Genomic DNA, 23,553 nt, shown 5'->3' with positions numbered 1-23,553 from the left:
ACAGTTACTAACATTAGTCCTTTCACATTACTGTTCCCGACCTCGTAACATTTTTCGACTTCACCAAGTCACCCTCCTACTACACATGACTTTCGAACCATCTGCATCACGTAATGCAGGCTAGGGCACCTTGCTATATTTTTCATTCGATTGGAATCATAATTCGGTACATCTTTCTTTGAACTCTATATTCTGATAGAATTTCAGTGCACAGTATGATGTACTAACATAATCGGCATTAGATGTGAAACGAGCACCATGGAGGCAAGCCAAGATTCCATAATTCGAGAAGTCTATTTACAGCATGTGCTGAGCCTATGTGTGATACTTCTTATAACACCACCACTTTCTACATTCTAAGATGGACAGCATAAATCCCATCAATATCTGATCGACAACATACATTTACGGCTACAACAAGAGATTGTTTGAAATTTCCAGTTTCTATTGATAACAAAGATTTTACATGTGGTCAATAGATCAACTTTTAAAATTCGAAATTACGTTTCTGTTTTGGTTTCCTTTATAGAAATTATACCTAACATTGCTTACATATGTTGGCAGGAGGCTGATATCAAGAGCTGCATACACTATAAAAGAAGTCGCCAGCTTTTCTCAGCGCTGAACGACCTTCCCTCTGACCTGCTAGAGATCCTCGAGTGCGGCGAGTGTGAGAACGGCGGAGCAGCGGTTTCTTCCTACCCGTCCATGTGTTTTGTTGTTTCTTACGGACGGCCTCGCAGTGTCAGTCCTGTCGTGACTTAATTCTCAAGCCGACTACACGGTCCGGCTGTTGTAAAATAGCCCCGGCGCCAATCTCGGGATCAGATGGTCTCTGATGACGTCACTTGTAATAATGTGGAGCGTGTGAGACGAAAATTAAGTGATCCAGTGTATACAGCTGCAAATGCGCTCCATAAGAGGAAGAGTGACGTTTGGAATAAATTCGATGGTATAGCGCCCACTTCGATACAAACAAAATTGTTGTATTTTCGTCTATTCAAAACACATGTGTTGAATCAAACGAAAAGAAAGCGCAGAAAAACATCACTGTTATGTCCCTATGAACAAATAGGAGCTATTTACGTGTTGTTTCGGCCGTGACAACTTCCGTTTATGGACTGATAGAGTTGGGTAGCTTATCATTCAATTCTGTAAATTTTTCTAAGTCTGCTGTCAATTTATTTTAATAATTAAGCAACCCTTAGGAAAACCCCTCATCCTCATATCCTACTTCCTTGTACTGACACAAGAGACGCAAAATCGTGTCGAAACTGTGTGTACAACAAGATAGTTGTTAGAAACTCTCTGAACAGAGATTGCATATAAAAATAAATTTACTGCAGCCTTAAACATTGTTTTATACATGCATATACGCACGAACGTATGTGCAGGTGCATAATAACAAATAAACATGTAAGTACACACACACACACACACACACACACACACACACACAGATATATGAATGGCTTATTTCAATAGTGCTACAAGCACATTTTTGTTTATTCTGAGATACAGAGTCCTAAAGTTAAAACAGCGCTGAAAAATCTGCAGTTGAGATACCAGAAATATTCAAGTATATAGGTGCCCTTACTTGAATATTTCTGGTATCTCAACTGCACATTTTTCAGCACTCTTTTAACTTTAGGATTCTGTATCTCAGAATGAACAAAAATGGACTTGTACCACTATTGAAATAAGCCCTTCATATGTGAATCTACAAACAGAGCAGTATTCCCCACTAACTGACCAGACATTTTATTCATGCGTAACAGTCGCCATACCCATGAGTCCCCGGTTACACTTGTCACCTCGTGCTCTCGCTGTCCTTCCTGCGCTGGTGCAGTCCACTTGCAAAATGGTTCAAATGGCTCTGAGCACTATGGGACTTAACATCTATGGTCATCAGTCCCCTAGAACTTAGAACTACTTAAACCTAACTAACCTAAGGACATCACACAACACCCAGCCATCACGAGGCAGAGAAAATCCCTGACCCCGCCGGGAATCGAACCCGGGAACTCGGGCGTGGGAAGAGAGAACGCTACCGCACGACCACGAGATGCGGGCACAGTCCACTGGCACCTGACGACAGTCTCAAGCGACGCGTTTTCAGTTCAGTGGATAGCGGCAGAGACTGTTGAGCCAGTTCTCTGATCGTACGGAGACAGAGATAGTAAATGACGTCCCAGCAGCAGCCGATGCCGAGCTTGAGACGAGTACAGAGCTCATTTATGGCCTGTCGTCGCCAGACGGCACCAGCTTTTATTCCTGTTGAGACGGTCGTTTGTCTTAGGGTCGGCACTGTCTACACACAGTTCACTGGAGAATTTAGGTATTCCATTCGAAACAAAACTTCGTCGTGGTAACATCGACTGCATTTCGAATTCATTGTGAAACATGTAATTTGCATGAAAGTGCTATGAGTCAAAGCTCTCATTTAGATTCTTTTTCATAGCTTCTATGATCTCTTGACCTTATCTTTTACTATTCCCAAAATCGCCTTAAGCGCGCCGGCCGGTGTGGCCCAGCTGTTCTAGGCTTCGGTGGCAGGTTAGAATCCTGACTCGGGCATGGATGTATGTGCTGTCCTTAGGTTAGTTAGGTTTCAGTAGTTCAAAGTTCTAGGGGACTGATGACCTCAGCTGTTAAGTCCCATAGCGCTCAGAGCCATTTGAACCATCACCTTACGCGTTTCGACATTACGTCATTTTAAGAGGCAGTGTTACGTCGATCATATAAAATTCTTTATTAGATACACTGTATCGCGTCAACAATGTTAATTACGAGACAAGTGCAAATCTTGCAAAGAAACGTTATTAAAGTGCATCGTGAAAGACGTGTATTGCGATACAAAACAATAACTACTTCTATAAGGAGTGATAGTTAGGCCCTCAACACTTCAAGCCACAAAAAAGCGTAATTCTTATGTCCCACAAAACAGTCTGCGAACGCTGTGTCATGAAACTTCATAGAAACAGTCACACATACATACATTCATAATTCAGAGGGCTTGCATAACTACTCTCCAAATCTTGTAATGTGAGTAATAATTTTTGAGGTAGGTTCCTATGGGGCCAAACTACTGATGTCATCGGTCGCTAGGCTTACACACTACTTAATCTAACTTAAATTAACTTATGCTAAGGACAACACAAGCCCATGCCCAAGGGAGGTCTCGAACCTCCGACGGGGAGAGCAGCGTGAACCGTGGTACGTCGTCCCTGACCAGGCGGCTACCCCGCGTGACTGTGAGAAATAATTCACCAGAACAGTTACCCGAAACTGAACAAGTGCTATCTCTCTGTTTATAGCGTCCAGCTGTCCAGTGACGATGTTTCCCCTTTTTAAGCACTGACTTTAAACACAAAGCAAATTTCAACCATCAGCTTCAGTATATAATTCGTGAATATTATTTTCACGTATCATTATAGCAATGTTCGGGATCACTCTGTACAATATTTACGATGCTGCAATTGTCTAAACACCTCACATCGATCTCCCTTGTCTCTTCCTGAAACCTGAAAGCATCCAAGGAAAGCCACTTATAACTGATGCAACGTGAATGGAAATATACACTGTGCAACAAAATTTAAGGATTACTTTTCGAAATTCCTTGCACGTGTCACAAGAGGTTAAGATGGTCACATCCCTTCTTAGTCTCATTTCACCCCTTCGTTTGACGCCTCTGCGATGGAGGTCAGAACCGCAACGACCAGTGATGAAATCACTCGCTTACCTTATAGGTGGCAGCAGAAACCATTTCGGACAAATCCCTGCTTAGAATCGACAAGAAAATGCCTCAGTGGGTGGCATTAACGGTGTCGAAACAACGCCTTCACATGGGACGATGGTTCCCACACATACGGCGATCGAAAGCGACATTTCGTAGTGCAATAAGAGACAGGACCACGTTCTTGATAACGTTCGGAACTGCTGTCATTCCCTGGGCTTTCCAGTCTTACTCTAAGCGCATCGTGGGGCTTCAGCGCAATCGATTGTGATCTGTCCGTTTGGAGAGTAACGCGACCGCAGTTCTGGTTGTGATGCACACCTTGGAATCACTACAGACAGTTAAAAACCATTCGACAAAATCTAACGAAGCAGCTAACAGTTCATATACTTTTCGGTCCCTTCTATGGCCTGATCACAGGTTGCTCCAACTTAAGATATGCGCGAGTAAAACGGCACAGGGTTCCCATGAGACCTCCCAGATTGGCAACACCCACAGTGCCACTGTTGAGCAAGTTACATATTGCACCTATCAGAATCTGCGGCACACATTTTGGCTTGCTGCTGCTCTAGCGCCTGCAGGTAAGCGTGCACCGCTCAGGAGTGTCGAACGGGTTGCCTAAGGTTCCAGGCTTTCCAGGGCTCAGGATTCGTTCGCTGTGTACAAACTTTGGCGACTGCAGGGTTGCTGAGCTGGGGACTGGGGAGCACCACTAGTGCTCTGTTCTCTCACCAAACGAAGCCTGCTCCTGCAACACTATGTAGTATAAAAGAGAGTATGGGAACTGGGTGAAGGACGAGGATTTTGCTACTGCATTGTGGTGTCTCCCATAACAACATACAGGTACTGCAGAATGAAGCAGATCTGCGTCCCTCAGGGGCCATTCACGTCTGTCACACCATCATGCTATTATCGTTATTCTGTACCATCCAACAGAGAAAAATTATCGACTATAAGAACTCCACTAACTTCATTCGATAGAGAACTCAATAAGATTTTTACCACATCTCTCGCCTATCTTATATCGAAAACAAATACCATCTGACACCGACATCGAGCGCTTGTGACTATTCTATTAAACATACAGGTATTGATCCAATGCACAGACCATTGTCAAGTTGCATTGCCTGTACTGTAGTCGGATGACAGTGATTTGGTCCTCCGGTTTAAAGGGATGGAGCAAGTGCTGAAGCGTCAGTCACGTCTCCTCACTCTGAAGATGGCTGGGCGGTATTCAGCCGAAATATTAGAAGTAGAGTCTGAATTTATGCGGCTGAAAACCTGAAATATTTTATGGAACAATACAGCGAATTGTTTCCCTGAAAGTCATGGTTTGTCGATCAACATATTTAAGTTCATTGAGAGTTGCAGTGGTTGATCAATAACAATAAACTACTTAATGGATGTTGGAGATAGTAATCGTAATTATAGTCACGAGAAATACTGTGATCCTGAATATATTATATACAGTCATGCTCAAAAGTATCCGAACGACCTGAATTGCATTTCGCCTCATACGCATGCAACCCACATAACGCAGCTGTCTAGCAGGTGCTACAAATATCAGGGAACGCCTTATCACAGATAAGACTGTCCTTAAGGCTTGTAAGCTCACATTTATTGCAGTTAATGTTTCAGGTATGTCATTTACTGCAATAAATGTGAGCTTACAAGCCTTAAGGACAGTCTTATCTGTGATAAGGCGTTCCCTGATATTTGTAGTATCGTGGTATTACTTTTACATCTTGAGTTCTTGCGATACAGAGCAGAGTTTTCTAGTGGTGACTTGTTGGAACCATTTTCATTAGTCAAACGACTGTACCAAGGAGCGATTAGAGGACCTGCTAGACAGCTGCGTTATGTGGGTTGCATGCGTATGAGGCGAAATGCAATTCACGTCGTTCGGACATCTTTGAGCACGACTGTACTTGTTAGAAGAGAAATTGTAAACTGTTACGTCACAAAACGAATTTCTATCTTTGTTAACGAATTTCTATCTTTGTTAACGTTTTCTTCCTTATATTCTCTTGGTATAGAATACACGAGGAAAAAATACTTGATGGAACATGAACTTACATTTTTATTTTTACACTCTTATAATTCTGATGTGTTATACAACAACTAAATAGTGTATGTGTACCAAATAAAGGTGGCCGGGTCCATATGGTGACAACATCGCTCCATGTAAACAGTATGCTATAAAAATGTACATGTGATAGGTAATTCGGACCCATTACTACGTGACCAAATGTTAATTTTCCTTGTAAATTACGATCTTGTGTTTCCTACAATAAATGGTTATTTATCAGTATCCAGATTTAATTGAAAAATCCAAGGTGATTCTCCACTCCTTGTGAAAATCTATAACTTACCAAACTGGAGAATTCAGTTATATCACGCATCATTTCTGAGGGGCCGATCGTAGGGTGTCCCCGTTTCGGGCGTTACCTGTGGCTAACGAAGTCTCCAAACCGGATGCAGTCATCCACCCTGTTCCGGAGTACGTTTCTCGTCCCGCAAGTTCTAGGCATGCAGAGGGTGGGCTGCTGGTTGTTGGGAGCTCCAACGTTAGACGCGGAATGAGGCCCCTTAGGAACACGGGTGCCAAGGAGGGAAAGGAAGCCAGTGTGCACCCCGTGTGCATAACGGGAGGAGTCATTCAGGATGTGGAAAGGGTGCTTCAGGATGCCATGAAGCGTACAGGGTGCATCCAACTGCAGGTGGTGGCTCATGTCGGTACCAATGACGCGTGTCGCTTTGGATGGGAGGAGTTTCTCTCTTGTTTTGGTTAGCTAGCGGGAATGGTAAAGACTACCAGTCTTGCTTCCGAGATTAAGGCGGAGCTCACCATCTGCAGCATTGTCGACAGAACCGACTGCAGTCCTCTGGTGCAGAGCCGAGTGGAGGGTTTGAATCAGACGCTCAGGCGGATCTGTACCCACGTAGGCTGCAGATTCCTTGACTTGCGCAGTCGGGTGGAGGGTTTCCGGGTTCCAATTCATGGGTCTGGATTCCACTACACACAGGAAGCGGATACTCGGGTAGCGGTGGCTGCGTGGAAGGGACTGTTTTTTTTTTTTAGGTTAGAGGGTCTCAGGAAACCATAGAAAGAGCGTCTAAAGGGGAGCAGGTAAAACACAGTAAGGTAGTCGTAGAAACAATCGGTATTGTAGCTGTAAATTGTCATAGCTGTGTTGGGAAAGAACCAGAGCTACAAGCCCTAATAGAAAGCACTGAAGCTCAAATAGTTACAGGTACGGAAAACTGGCTAAAGACGGAAATAAGTTCAGCACAAATTTTTTCAAACGCTGTAACAGTGTTCAGAAAGGTTAGATTAAATTCAGTTGGTGGCGGAGTATTTCTTGCCGACAGAAGTAGATTTCCTTGTAGTGAAATTCAAGTAGATAGTTCCTGCGAAATAGTATGAGTAGAGGTCATACTTTACAAGCTGACTTAACTATTAACTGGATCCTTGTATCGAACCCCCGACTCACAAGATATAGTGGCTGAAGAGTTCAACTTGAGACTCATTTCAAATGGGTGTCCCACTCATACAATTATAGTCGATGGGGACTTCACACTACCCTCGATATACTGGAAAAATTATACGTTTAAAGCCAGCGGCAAGCATAATACCTCATCACAAAATTATTTTGATCACTTAGTACATGAGTCAACTCGAAGCGTAAACTCTTGCGAAAGCATATTTAGCCTTTTAGCAACAAATAATCCTGGACAAATAGAGTATCATGACGGATACAGGGATTTTCGACCATAAGGCAGTTGCTGCTAGGCTGAATAACGTTACACCCAAAACCAACAAAAAGAAACGCAAAGTACATATATTTAAAAATGCTATCAAAAATGCTCTTAAGGGGCTCTGGAAAGGCTCAAAATCATGAAAAGTTCAATTTTTACTTTTTTGCGTTTTCTGAATCTGCAGACTATTACCTTTTAATAGATATATAATTTATTCAATTCCGAAGACTACAACTATTTTTAAATTTTTTTTGAAATGTGTTCTACATGGGCGTGACCCACTGTGGCGCTGTTAAACTGCTGTCAAATGGTGTTATTATTAACGTCCGTGTTCATCAGGTACATTTTAGTGATGTGAGATAAAGTATGTGTTGTGGCTAACCTGTGATGGTTCAATATATATCGCTGGTGTGATTGTCGATTGTTTCATGTTTATTTACTCTGTCGTTATCTCGAAAATATTCGTAATTAATTCTGTCTCTTGAGTCTCTGTTTTGTTGAAGTATAATAATGAGTAAAAGTAAAGTTATTAGAAATCCTCTGAAGGCTTTTAAGAAAAGGAGAAATGTTGGAAAGCCAAAGGTGTGTGTTATTACTGTAAACAATAAAGACGATAACCAAGTGAGTGAACCTAACCTCTCAAGTACACCTGCCCATAGCAGTCAAAGTGGGAAAGAAAATACTTCACAGAAGCAGCTTGGTTCAATGAGTGAAAACTATGAATGTTTTATGGGCGAATCGGATGTGAATGAAATATTAGATATGTCGGTTCTCAAAGGAATTTTTTCAAACTGTGTAAGATGTATTCATTGTAGTGAAGTTGGTCTGGAACTCTCCATAATAAAGCACGTAGGACTTGCTAGTGAAATACAACTGAAATGTGATAAGTGTTCATACACGACCACCTTTTGGAACAGTGTTGCAGTAACTGCAACTGAAGAAAATGGCAGCAAAATCTACGAACACAACAACGAGCGATGCTTGCTTTAGACAAGGAACGCCTTCGGGCTGCAGACAGGGCTGTAAAGAGTCTAGAAATACAAGCAAGAGTAAACAAGAGGAGGAACAAGAGGAAGCTGGAGGAGGAGTTTGCAGAGGATGAAGATAATCCATCCTATGGACCTGGAATGCACTAAAAAGTTAATCCAATCTTTGCCCGCATCTCGTGGTCGTGCGGTAGCGTTCTCGCTTCCCACGCCCGGGTTCCCGGGTTCGATTCCCGGCGGGGTCAGGGATTTTCTCTGCCTCGTGATGGCTGGGTGTTGTGTGCTGTCCTTAGGTTAGTTAGGTTTAAGTAGTTCTAAGTTCTAGGGGACTTATGACCACAGCAGTTGAGTCCCATAGTGCTCAGAGCCATTTTTTTTAATCCAATCTTTGTCGCTCGATTCCCAAAACTTTTATTTTCTCATACTAATTACATGTCCGCCCCAGTAGCTGAGTGGTCAGCGTGACGGCTTGCCGCCCTCTGGGCCCGGGTTCGATTCCCGGCTGGGTCGGAGATTTTCTCCGCTCAGGGACTGGGTGTTGTGTTGTGTTCATCATCATTTCATCCCCATCCGGCGTGCAGGTCGCCCAATGTGGCGCCGAATGTAATAAGACCTGCGATATGGCGGCCGGACCTGCCCCGCGAGGGGCCTCCCGGCCAATGACGCCAAACGCTCATTTCCATTTCCATACTAATTACATGTTTTCTAAGGATCTTCCAAACATATTTGTTTCAAACTTTCAGTAAATGTTACACAGTACCTTCTGCATAATTTAACACAGTCTTTTTCCAAAAAACTGTGTATTTTTGAATATATAAATAAAAAATTGCAAAAAAATGTTGTGAATTTTCATTACAATTGAAAAAAAATCATCTTTAATAACTGAACTAAAATTTTGTAAAATCCCTGTGTTAAGTTGTAGCCCATATTCCAATAAATAATCTGTAAAAAGTTCAACTTCCTACCTCAAATACTTTGTGAGGAAAGATGTAATTTATAAGCGTTATTTTAACATTGCAAGTATAGGGCGTTCCGGAGCCCCTTAAAGCTTTTTAAGAGACAGTCTCCACTCCTTCCGATCTGCTCATGTAAGCGTAGAAAAGATGTGGAATAATTACAAAGAGGTAGTATTGACGGCAATTGAGAGGTCTATACCGCATAATTTAAAAAGTGATGGTACTGTTCTCCAATGTTACACAAAACGGGTCAGATTTCTGTTGTAGAAGCAACGAAAAAAGCACACCAAATTTAGAAAAACGCAAAATCCCCAAGATTTGCAAAGTTTGGCAGAAGTTAGAAATACAGCGCGTGCTTCAGTGCGAGATGTTTTTAATAATTTTTACAACGAAACTCTGCCTCGGAATCTGGCAGAACTCAAAGAGATTCTGGTCATACATAAAGCACACCAGTGTCAAGACGCAATCAATACCTTCACTGCGCAATAACAACGGTGAAGTCAATGATGATAGTGCCACTAAAGCAGATTTATTAAACACATTTTCCCGAAACACCTTCACCTAAGAAGACGAAGTAAATATTCTTGAATACCAATCAAGAACAACTGACAAGATTTATAAACATGGAAGTAAATATCCTCGGTGCAAAACATCTTAAGTCACTTAATAAAGGCAAGGCCTCGGGTCCAGATTGTATACCAGTCAGGCCCCTTTCACATTATGCTGGCCGGCCGCTGTAGCCGAGTGGTTCTAGGCCCTTCAGTCCCGAAATGCGCTGCTGCTACCGCCGCAGGTTCGAATCCTTCCTCTGGCATGGTGTCTGTGATGTCCTTAGATTAGTTAGGTTTGAGTAGTTCTAGGTCTAGGGGACTGATGACCTAAAATGTTAAATCCCATAGTGCCTGGAGCCATTTTTGAACACTATGCTGATACAATAGTTCCGTATTTTGCAACTATATACAACTGCTCTCTCATAGAAAGATCCGTATCTAAAGACTGGAAAATAGCTCGCCACACCACTACCCAAAGAGGGAAATAGGAGTAATTCTCCCATACCACTAACGTTGATTTGCAGTAGAGTTTTGGAACATATACTGCGTTCGAACATTATAAATTACCTCGAAGAAAACGTTTTATTGACACATAGCACGTATTCAGAAATTTCGTTCTTCTAACCCACAACAAGCTCTTTATACTCATGAAGTAATGAGTAGTATCGACAGGTGATGTAAAATTGATTCCATAGTTTTATATTCCCAGAAGACTTCCGATACCGTTCCTCACAAGCGTCTTTTAACCAAACTGCTTATCTATGGTATATCGCCTGAATTGTGAGAATGGATACGTGATTTCCTGTCAGAAAAGCAACAGTTTGTAGTATTAGACGAAAGTCATCGAATAAAATATATCCGGCTGTGAGCTAGTATGGGGAGAGGTCATTGTTGACAACCGGAATAAAATAATAATTGGATCCTTTTACCGACTCCCAAATTCAGATGATACAGTTGCTTAAAGGTTCAAAGAAGACGTTAGTTCGATCTCATACACGTACCCGACTCATACGATTATAGCTGGTGGTGACTTTAATTTACCCTCGATATGTTGGCGAAAATACATGTTTCATTCCGGAGGTACGCATAAAATATCATCCGAAATTGTGCTAAACGCATTCTCTGAAAATTATTTCGAGAAGTTAGTTCATGAACCCACGCGAATAGTAAACGGTTGTAAAATCACACTTGACCTGTTAGCAACAAATAATCCTGAGTTAATAACGGGCACCAAAACCGATTCAGGGATTAGTGAACACAGGGTTGTCGTAGCGAGATTGAGTATTGTAATCCCCAAATCCTCGAAAAATAAGCGAAAAATATAACTATTAATAAAAGCAGATAAAAATTCACTTGACGCCTTCCTGTGAGACAATCTCTACTCATTCCAAATTAATAATATAAGTGTAGATCAGATGTGGCTTAAATTCAAAGCAATCGAGGGATTTATACCAGATAAATTAACAAACGATAGAACTGATCCTCCTTGATACACAAAACGGGTTAGAACACTGTTGCAGAAACAGCGAAATATACATGCGAAATTTAATCAGACGCAAAATCCCCAAGATTCGCGACCTTTTACAGAAGCTCGAAATTTAGCGTGGAGTTCAGTGCTAGACGCCTATAACAGTTTCCACAACGAAACTGTGTCTCGAAACATGGCAAAGAAACGAAAGAGATTCAGGTCGTCTGTGAAGTATGTTAGCGGCAAGAAACAATCAATGTCATCTCTGCGCGATAGCAATGGAGATACTATCGATGACAGTGCTGCCAAAGCAGAGTTAGTAAACACAGCCCTCCGAAATGCCTTCACAAAAGAAGACGAAGTAAATATTCCAGAATTCGAATCGAGAACAGCTGCCAACATGAGTAACGTAGAAGTAAATATCCCTGGAGCAGTGAAGCAACTCAAATTACTTAATAAAAGCAAGTCTTCTGGTCCGGACTGTATACCAATTAGGTTCCTTTCGGAGTACGCTGATGCATTAGCTCCATATTTAACAATCATAAACAACCGTTCGCTCGACGAAAGATCGGTATCCAAAGACTGGAAAGTTGCACAGGTCACACCAATATTCAAGAAAGGTAGTTAGAGTAATCCAGTAAATCACAGGCTCATATCGTTAACGTCGATATGTAGCAGAATTTTGGAACATATATTGTGTTCGAGCATTATGAATTACCTCGAAGAAAACAGTCTATTGACACGCAGTCAACGTGGGTTTAGAAAACATCGTTCCTGTGAAACACAACTAGCTCATTGTTCAAATGAAGTGTTGGGTGCTATTGACAAGGGATTTCAGATCGATTCCGTATTTCTGGATTTCCGGAAGGCTTTTGACACTGTACCACACAAGCGGCTCGTATTGAAATTGCGTGCTTATGGAATATCGTCTCAGTTATGTGACTGGATTTGTGATTTCCTGTCAGAGAGGTCACAGTTCACAGTAATTGACGGAAAGTCATCGTGTAAAACAGATTTTTGGCGTTCCCCAAAGAAGTGTTTTAGGCCCTTTGCTGTTCCTTATCTATATAAACGATTTGGGAGACAATCTGAGCAGCCGTCTTCGGTTGTTTGCAGATGACGCTGTTGTTTATCGACTAATAAAGTCATCAGAAGATAAAAAAAAACTGCAAAACGATTTAGAAAAAATATCTGTTTGGTGCGAAAAGTGGCAGTTGACCCTGAATAACGAAAAGTGCGAGGTCATCAACAAGAGTACTAAAAGGAACTCATTAAACTTCGGTTACACGATAAATCAGTCTAATCTAAAAGCCGTAAATTCAGCTAAATACCTAGGTATTACAATTACGAACAACTTAAATTAGAAGGAACACGTAGAAAATGTTGTGAGGAAGGCTAAGGAAGACTGCGTTTTATTGGCAGGACACTTAGAAAATATAAAAGACCTACTAAGGAGAAAATCTAACAGACCTACTAAGGAGACTGCCTACACTGCGCTTGTCCGTCCCCTTTTAGAATACTGCTGCGCTGTCTGGGATCCTTACCAGATGGGACTGACGGAGTATATCGAAAAAGTTCATAGTAAGGCAGCACTTTTTGTATTATCGCGAAATATGGGAGAAGTGTCACAGAAGTGATACATGATTTGGGCTGGAAATAGTTCAAAGAAAGGCGTTTCACATTGGGACGGAATCTTCTCACGAAATTCCTATCACCAATTTCTCCTCCGAATGCGAAAATATTTTGTTGACACCGTCCTACATAGGGAGGAACGACCACCATGATAAAACAAGGGAAATAAGAGTTCGTACGGAAAGATATAGGTGTTCATTCTTTCCGGGCGTTATACGAGATTGGATTAATACAGAATTGTGAAGGTGGTTCGATGAACCCTCTGCCACGCACTTAAATGTTATGTGCAGAGTATCCATGTAGATGTAATTGTAGATGCAGAAGAAAGTGTTATAGACCCTCTATCGCTCCTGATCCACATTTAAGACGTAGGAGACAATCTGAGTAGCCGTCTTCGATTGTTTGCAGATGATGCTGTCATTTATCGTCTTGTAATATCATCAGATGACGAAAACGAATTGCAAAATCATTTAGATAAGATATCTGTATGGTGCGAAAAGTGCCAATTGACACCTAATAAAGAAAAGTATGAAGTTATTCACATGAGTACTTAAAAGACATCTGCTAAATTTCGATTACGCCATAAGTCACACAAATCTGAAGGCCGTAAATTCAACTAAATACTTAGGGATTACAATTACAAATGTCCTAAATTGGGTTGAGTAAACCAAACACTGCGATTCATTGTCAGAACAAAAGAGACTGCTTACACCACCTTCCCCCCCCCCCCCCGCCCCCCTATCATTGAGTATTGCTGTGCGGTGTGGAATCAGCATCAGCCGGCCAGTGTGGCCGAGCGGTTCTAGGCGCTACACTCTGAAACCGCGCGACCGCTACGGTCGCAAGTTCGAATTCTGCCTCGGGCATGGATGTGTGTGATGTCCTTAGGTTAGTTAGGTTTAAGTAGTTCTAAGTTCTAGGGAACTTATGACCTCAGATGTTAAGTCACATAGTGCTCAGAGCCATTTGAACCATTTGAATCCGCATCAGGTCGGACGGATGGATGACATGGGAAGGTCAAAGAAGGACAGCTCGTTTTGTATTATCGCGAAATAGAGGAGATAGTGCCACAGACATGGTATGTGAATAAGAGTGGCAATCATTAAAACAAAGACGTTTATCGTTGTGGCGGAATCTTCTCATAAAATGTCAATCACCATTTTTCTCCTCCAGTTGCAGAAACATTCTGTTGGCACCCAACTACGTATGGAGAAATGCTCATCATGATAAAATAGGAGAAATCTGTGCATGCACAGAAAAATTTAAGTGCTCGTTTTTCCCGCGAGCCGTTCGAGAGTGGAACTACAGAGAGCCAGCTTGAAGGTGGTTCATTGAACCATCTGTCAGGCACTTTATTGTGAATAGGAGAGTAATCACGTAGATGTAGATGTAGATTTTCATTTAAATAAGACCCAAAATTTCGATAATGGTCATACCTATTGTAATATTTTCATTTAAACAAGACGCTTGGTGAAAATGGATAAAGTGTGCAATGAAAAACATGGAGCGGTATCACTTTGCGTTTGGTGTATATTACACCACAGCTCGAGGAAATGGAATTTATGTTGCACGTTCAGTTTCGACTGCACATGCGAGTGAACGAAATATTCTTAACATAACTCGTACCTCTTAAAGCGTTCGAGTTATCGATACGAGATTTGGGCAGGTGATAGCACACAATGAATAGTATATCGAGCAGTACAGGCCCTCTGTCTCCAATGATCTTTAAAAGCAACCTTCGGTTTTGCTACAATTACTAACGACTCGAATGTTCCGTACGACTATGCCTGGAGAGAAAGATGAACGACAGAGTGTGTGATATTACAGTGACCTTTCGTAGCGGTATTTCAGCGCCAAAGGAGAATATATTTTTCGATTTTAATTTTATTGCTATGTTCTGTACTTATGTCTGCAATCCATTATCATGTGTTCCATATACCGGGTGATCAAAAAGTTAGTATAAATTTGAAATCTTAATAAACCACGGAATAATGTAGATAGAGAGGTAAAAATTGGCACACGTGCTTGGAATGACTTGGGGTTTTATTAGAACAAAAAAACCCATATTGCTAGACACGTGAAAGATCTCTTGCGTGCGTCGTTTGGTGATGATAGCGTGCTCAGCTGACACTTTCGTCATGCTTGGCCTCGCAGGTCCCCAGAACTCAGTCCGTGCGATCATCGGCTTTGGGGGTACCTGAAGTCGCAAGTGTATCGTGATCGACCGACATCTCTAGGGATGCTGAAATACAACATCCGACCCCAATGCCTCACCATAACTCCGGGCATGCTTTATAGTGCTGTTCACAACATTGTTCCTCGACTACAGCTATTGTTGAGGAATGATGGTGGACATACTGAGCATTTCCTGTAAAGAACATCATCTTTGCTTTGTCTTACTTTGTTATGCTCATTATTGGTATTCTGATCAGATGAACCGCCATCCATCGGACATTTTTTGAACTTTTGTATTTTTTTGGTTAAAAAAATCCCATGTCTTTCCAAGCATGTGTGTCAATTTGTACCTCTCTATCTACATTATTCCGTGATTTATTCAGTTTTCAAATTTATACTGGCTTTGTGATCACCCGGTATATAACCCATCATCGTGTATTTTCTGTCTCCACTCTCATCTACTTGTGTGGTCTGTCTGTAGCCGGCACTATGGATTTTCTTAGTTACCATGAGGTTTCCTTGAATGTTAAGGGGATTTTAGACAACCTTCGAATATGGCACTGGTAGGGCAACAGGGGTATTAGCGCGTTTTGTTAGTGTAGGCTGTATACATCCAGGGACAAATGTGATTGATTTTTGGCCCCTCCCCCTTGTTCTGGTAAGTAGTTTATGACTCCTTGAGGCCAGATTTATGATCCCTATGAATAACCCGTGCTTTTGAGAAGCCTCCGCCCCCCCCCCCCCCCCCGCACCACTTCCCTTCGCCTACACCTACCGTACCACTCTGGGAAACCCCTAACCGATATAGGAACACTTTTGATATCAGCTTAATTGACTAATTAATTAAATCGATGTATCTGAAATTGGCGGGAAAGTACTGGAAACGAACGATCTCCTGACAGGAAATTCCACTCAATGGCAATTACATAGCAAAGGATACATCATTTATTTATAAAATTCAGTCCATAGGTGTTGGATCCCTCTTTTATTTGACAGGAGAAACTCATCATTCTCTGTTGTTTTTGTAGACGCAGGTCTTGTATATTACATTGAAAAGCAGAATTAAATAGATAGATTTTTTCTGGTCGTACATGGAATACTGTCACAATACAGATGCCAACATAACTCATCATACTTAATAACTCTTAAAAATCCCTCCATCCCATCTTTGTGCCGAACTCAGGACAGACTTACTGGCTGCTTCCTGTATTCTCGATCACTCACGCCAGGAGAGAGGTCACACTACTCCAACTTGGACCCACGGCTATTGACATTGGCTGTATCACCAGCTGCTTCGCATATTACCACACACACAGTGATGGCTTGTGTGGCTGAAGACCAGAAATTGTGCTAGACCCCAAACAAAGCATCAAGTGGCATAACTCTTAGATACTGACACCTGACAACCTCCTGTCAAAACACATGCTCTCTGTCTCAACTGGTCACTTCTTGTTGCGTGCCACTCCTGGGCCTGCATGTGCCATCGGTCACGGCCGCACCAAACTGGAAACAAAGCAGCATTTGCCTGAGAACCACCCAAGCCTTCCCCAGCTGCATATCAGTGCACATGAGGACTCCTTCCAAGGCGAATGACTGACTGGGAGTCAATCCAGAAATACTGCTGAAGTCAACAAACTGAATAACTACTTCCTTGTCACGTTATCATGAGCCAGGGGATGTAAGGCGGACGCGGTAGCTCACTGGTATCAGTTGCAGGTCAACAACAGCCGAGATCCCCATCTGTCTCTCAGTTGCAGAGGGGGCATAAAGGTAAATACACATTACATGCCATGGATACTATTACTGCATGTAGCAGTTCCTCGTCTTCTTTGTAAAGTTCCTTTCTTTGTTCAACTCCACGTTCTTGTCTGTGAATGCTTCTTGTTTCTTCATGTTCTTTGTTCAGCGGCCACAGTTGTGTCCAGACTGGCAGTGACGTCCAGCATGTCTGAATCAGCAGCGGCCACAGTCGGCTTATCGGGACCTGCAGGGAACTCTGGCCTGTCAGGAGCAGCAGTGGCAGCAGCACCATGGGATACTGTGGCGCCCCTGACCAGCATGTTAGAGCAGAACGGTGAACTGCTGTTACCTATGTAGCTCGTAGATGTGTGTAACGAAGACACCCAGCAAGTCCCTGACTCCCAGAAGAACTGTGCTGGGGGTCGTACACCACATGGTGCTGATCAGTACTGGTCTCCGTCATACGCACCATCCAGAAGATTCTGGTGTCACTGGAAGGACAGAATTTTAATGTGTTGGATGACAACCTTCCAGTTCCTCCAAGTGCTCCACTGCTTCTCACTTCAACGTATAATTTACACTGAATCACCAAAGAAACTGGTATAAGTAACCGTATTCAAGTACAGAATACGGCGCTGCGATCGGCAACTCCTATATAAGACAACACGTGTCTGGCGCACTTCTTAGGTTAGTTTCTGCTGCTACAAAGGTAGTTTATCAAGATTTAAGTGAGTTTGAATGTGGTGTTATAGTCGCCGCATGAGCGATGGGACACAAGTATGATAGGGGCGGTATGGTGCAATCCAGTGAAAAGCAAGTGGAAATTTTCCACTTCTTTTCCACTCTAAATTTTAAAACATTTTGCGAAAAAGTTTACGCCTTCCTGAACCCGCATCTTTTGGGCCAAAAGATGGCAGCCACTTTTTGGCGGTCACTTTCTTGGAAATCTTGGCAATTTTAAGTAAGGGGGGTGGTATGGGCCAAACCCGTACCTTTTTGAGGAAAAGCGGGCGAGCACTTTTTGGCGGGCACTTTTTGGCGAGTACTTTTTTGCGGTAACATTTTTTTGCGAAATCTTGGCGAATTTCCAGCAAAAGTGGCTGCTCTCTGAACCCGCATCTTTACGAGCAATAGATGGCGGACACTTTATGGGGGTAACATTTGGCGGGCGCTTTTGTGCAATGACTTTCCTGCGGCCACTTATTTGCGGTCAGACGTTGGTCAGTGAAACTGACGAGATGTCTTATAAAAAACTGAATTGTATTATTGAAAAAATTAAAATATTTTGTGTTATAAAATGACTATGAAAGAACTGAAAAATTTTACTGCAGAACAATTACTTAATGGGTTTAGTTATGCGAGCAAAACATTAGGCTTTAATCAGTTACACAAAAATACATTCAATGAATGAAAAATGCAGAGAAGTAATTGTGCAGTTAATTATGAGAGAAGAAATTAAAGTAAACTGGCGTGCCACTTCAAAACGTACAAAATTATCTGAAAATTTCATGTGCGAATTTCACGATAAAATGCAGTGGCGTGAAATGCCATGGTCGCAAAACTTATCTGAAAATTTAATGCGCGAATTTCATGATTAACTAGACTGGGAGAGGATATCCGGTGATAAAATAAACAAAAGATATCAAATAATTTCATTCGCGATTTCCAACATAAATTAGACTGGAAGGAGATGTTATTGTTTATCAAGATATGCGGGAATTTCAACACAAAGTAGACTGGACCGTTATTTCACATGCTCTTAAATTATTCCAAAATTTAATTCGTCAATTTCAACATAAAGTACACTGGAAGGTAATTTCATACTCTCAAAAATTATCTGAAAAATTCATTCGTGAATTTCATGATAAAGTAGACTGGCATGTCATTTTCATAAACAATTTTCATGAAGAATGCGTTGACCAGTGTTCAGCAATGCAAAATAATTGTCCAATGTGTAGAACACCTGCCTTACAGAACAACAATAACAACATCCGCAATATTTTTTTCGTAGTTCTTCTAAGCTTGAGAATGAACCTTTTAATGGATCAAGATCCGTTAAAAAACACTATACCTCTCAACCCGTTTAAACATTCTCAGTAATTATTTCGTGCCTAAGATCATAAGTCAAATTCCTCTTGCCGTACATAATGATGTATGCCAAATTGACGTCTGGAAGAGTTTCATTGAAAGTCGCTGACAGTTTCATGGCTGTCTTTTGAGCAGTGACAACATCCTTGCGTCTACTCATATTGACAACATAAGTTGGATATGAACTAACGAAAGCATATACCCTAATTTTAGGGCCACTACTCCATTCAGCTATTCCCCTGAAATCTGCGAATGCACTGTGTGCCTTCAAACAAGTGGCTTGAGGATTAATGTTCCGCGGTTCTTCGGGAAATATGTCGTTGGTGCCGTACTTGAGATAAATATTTTGGAGCTTAACGTAATCATAGAATGACAAGTCTGCATCTTGATTTCCTTTCCTGGTGGTCTGAAACGCCACAAACACGAAATACGGCATGTAAAACTCCATATAATTGTAGTAATTTGTTATATCCCATTCAAAATTTCTTTTGCGACTGATTCACGCTATTTCCTGCGTTTGAAGGTCAAAAAATAAAATACATGTTTTAGGCTGCTTAAAGTATCTGTTCTCTGAATTCCATTTCATAGTTTGGTTCGTACTTTATAATAGGTATTCAAATTTCCGCATGATGGTCGAAGTAGAGAGGATATAAAATGTAGACTGGCAATGGCAAGGAAAGCGTTTCTGAAGAACAGAAATTTGTTAACATCGAGTATAGATTGAAGTGTCAGGAAGTCGTTTCTGAAAGTATTTGTGTGGAGTGTAGCCATGTATGGAAGTGAAACATGGACGATATATAGTTTGGACAAGAAGAGAAAAAAAGAAGCTTTCGAAATGTGGTGCTACAGAAGAATCCCGAAGATTAGATGGATACATCACATAAGTAATGAGGAGGTATTGAATCGAATTGGGGCGAAGAGAAATTTGTGGCACGACTAGAAGAAGGGATCGGTTGGTAGGACATGTTCTGAGGCATCAAGGGATCACCAATATAGAATTGGAGGGCAGCGTGGAGGGTAAAAATCGTGGAGGGAGACCAAGAGATGAGTACACTAAGCAGATTCAGAAGGATGTAGGTTGTAGTAAGTACTGGGAGATGAACAAGCTTGCACAGGATAGAGTAGCATGGAGGGCTGCATCTAACTAGTCTCAGGACTGAAGACCACAACAACAACAACAACAACAACTTTACCATGGTATGGCCTAGAACCTAGAATGTCAGTGCCATCATCCTTCTTTGAAAACCATCTATACAACTCGTCGCCAGCATTTCTTCTTCCCAGAAACGTTATCGTTAAATGTTCTTTGCACATGATTTCTCTATAACCTTTAAAAAAGTCGCCCAGAATTTTCAGCAGGTAAAGTACTTCATTTTCTTTTCTTTGCAACTTCGCCGGCCGAGGTGGCCGAGTGGTTCTAGGCGCTACAGTCTGGACCGCGCGACCGCTATGGTCGCAGGTTCGAATCCTGCCTCGGGCATGGATGTGTGTGATGTCCTTAGGTTAGTTAGGTTTAAGTAGTTCTAAGTTCTAGGGGACTGATAACGTTTTTTTTTCTGCAACTTCCCGTTGTTAATGAAATTTTCCTCGGATCTTGTGTCATCGACCAGAGAAGTTGTTAGGTTATAGAAAACTGTTGAAGAAACGCCTGGATGTTCTAGCCTGTAGATAATCTGTCTTCTTTTCCTGATAATTACTACACTCCATAGTTGACTTGGAAAATTGTCAACTAGTTTCACATTCGATTTGCCGTCATAGCCTTCATAGCCGTCTGCGTGTGCCGCATTAAATATCATATACAAGTAAACATTATAAAACCAACCATCACCAGCATTGTCGCCTATCTCTACATCTTTCTCTGGCAAGTTCAAATTATTTTTCGTCTTCTCGTTAACTGGAAAAGTCTGCCACAGATAACTTTCTATGTTATTCATCTTTATCACAGCATTTCCAGAAGCACAGTTACATTCGCACTACCAAAATCTATCACAGAATCGTTTTCATCCCTTAGAGTGATTGCACATTTTGAACTTCATCATGGACTGCGAAAAATAACTGATAGCTTGGTTCATATATTATAGGACTGCCAAACTGCAGATGACCAGCTACTTCAAACAACTTCGGCTTAAATGAAGCAATAATGTTCGTTTCCCTATGAAAAGAGTCTTTCATAAACATGCCATCCGCTAAACTGAAATGGACTTTGATTTTAGCGAAAGGAATTATTTTTGGCAGTTGTGCTGCAACAGCGTTTACTGCGAGCTCCGAAATTTGGTTCTCCGTTAAACGCAGCAACCGCCCGATACTGTGGTCTCTATCAAAGTACAGTTAATGGCGTGTGCTCTGAATTTCGACTCTGTCGAGCGTACCGTTTGGCTTAATCTTTAAGTGATCAGCATTTAATGGCTGCTGACTCTTTATATATTGTAAGGTGTCAGGCAAATCCAACACCTTCCATGAAAACCCTGACATGATAAGCAAATCCAGTAGTATGTCACATAGCTCCGAATAAATCGCCGCCCCCTGACGAACGCCGACAAGGTAGTGAACACACGCGACGCCGCATAACAGCGCATAAAGCTTCACTCAGAACTGCAGAAGTCTCATCTGTTACACCCCCTTTTTGCGTAATACTAGTGTCGATCGTCAATTAAAGCTCATGGTCTTCACATTTGCCACTTGAAGTAAAAATCTGAAACGCGATAATTTTTCTATTATATTGTTGTTGAGAAGCCACATCAGCCACTGTAATTTACGACAAGTTAGATAAGTAATTAAAGATAATTGAGGGTCACTGTAGACCATTTTGATAGTTTTCCTTGTGAAACTTAATTTAAACGTAGATTATAGATGTGATATGGCAGCGGTCATCCTTCGATCCATTGTAGAACTTGGAAACTCATTCAGAGAATATTCGTTCACATTTTTGTTGAACGCAGTTGGTTTTTACCATCCTTTATTAAAACATTTCCTTTTATCAACAGTGCAATTTATAAACAACGTTTTGTGAGTAGAATAAAATTTCCAATAGTAAACTTAACTTCTTTTTCGACGTTATTTTACCAGCTAACAAAAAATAGGAAAGCCTTGAACCTCTTCCACTAAATTTAGTTAGTATTAAGATTCTTTTACAGGGAGTGCAGTGGAGCTGACGCTGAAATCATTAAGTATTTGGTTATATCATCACTAGTCTCACTGAACGCTTCTGAACTCGACATGTCATGTGTGGTCTGGCGTCTCCTTACCAGCAACAGGTCCCAGGTTCAAACTAGTCAATTCTCTAAAAAACACGCTCATAGCGTCGTTGCGCGAAAGTGGTAGAGAGACACGATATAGAACAAACAGACACCATGCAGAATGTTAGAATGTATATTACATAGACTGTACTGGCCTGCGGGAATAGTGAACGTGTTAATGACACCGTCTACCTCAAAGTACAATATGTAGTTTTCACATGCAGCATTTGGAGTTACAATGTCGAGTAAAAACCAACTACTTCTACTTTTGCAAACCCATCTCCTATGGGTACGTTCAGTCTTTTCTCTAAAGTCGAAGACTTACCACTGTGTTCAAAACTTCTGTTCATTTATTTTTATTATAATAAATGACGACGGATTGGGAGCCAAAAATCAGAATCCGTGAAAAGAAACAGAAAAAGAGACATGGTGATCTTTTACCTAATTCTGTTCGATGTGCAATAATAGGCTCAAGTGGCTGTGGGAAAACAACGTTAATGATTGACAATTATATCTTAGCGCCAGGATGTTTGAACTGGTAAAAAATTAACCACGTGAATGTTTATTCTATAAGTTTAGATCATCCGAAATATCAAGAATTTATAAAAGCATGCAAAAATTGCAGATAAACACAAACAAAAAATTACTACTTTTATCAGCAACACTGATGTTATTCCCACCATATGAATGTAAAGATAACTCCGTTGTTGTTTTTCACGACTTCATTCTTGAAAATCGAGATATAGTCAGAGAATACATTACCTGTGGACGACATAAGAACATTGTCTGCTTCTATTTAGCACAAACGTACGCAAAAATTCCCAAGCAGTTGGTGAGAGATAGTCTTAATTTCCTCAACATTTTTAGGCAAGATGAAACAAATTTAAAGCACATCCACAACGAATTTGTGGGTGGAGATTTGAAGTGGAACGATATTAGAGAAATTTGCAGTAAATCTTGGAACGAGAAGTTTGGCTTTATAATTATCGATATGACCCGGAAAGCGAATTCGGGCAGATAAAGCGATAAAATTAAAACGTTTATCAGATTTTAATGGATCAAGCGCTGCTTTAATTCACCCAACTATTGTGTGAGCTATCAAAAGTTAGCCACTTCACATAAACTTCATCATCTATCTTTTTCAACATTTTTCCCACGAGATAAACGTCTGCGTATTTCGTCTTCTGAATTTACTGCTCATAGAAGCTTTTATTTTCTTTACCACT

The sequence above is a fragment of the Schistocerca americana genome, chromosome 7 (assembly GCF_021461395.2).
Source record: "Schistocerca americana isolate TAMUIC-IGC-003095 chromosome 7, iqSchAmer2.1, whole genome shotgun sequence".
Classification (NCBI taxonomy): Eukaryota; Metazoa; Arthropoda; class Insecta; order Orthoptera; family Acrididae; genus Schistocerca; species Schistocerca americana.
The sequence above is the reverse complement of the archived record's forward strand: the minus strand, read 5'-3'. Positions refer to the sequence as shown.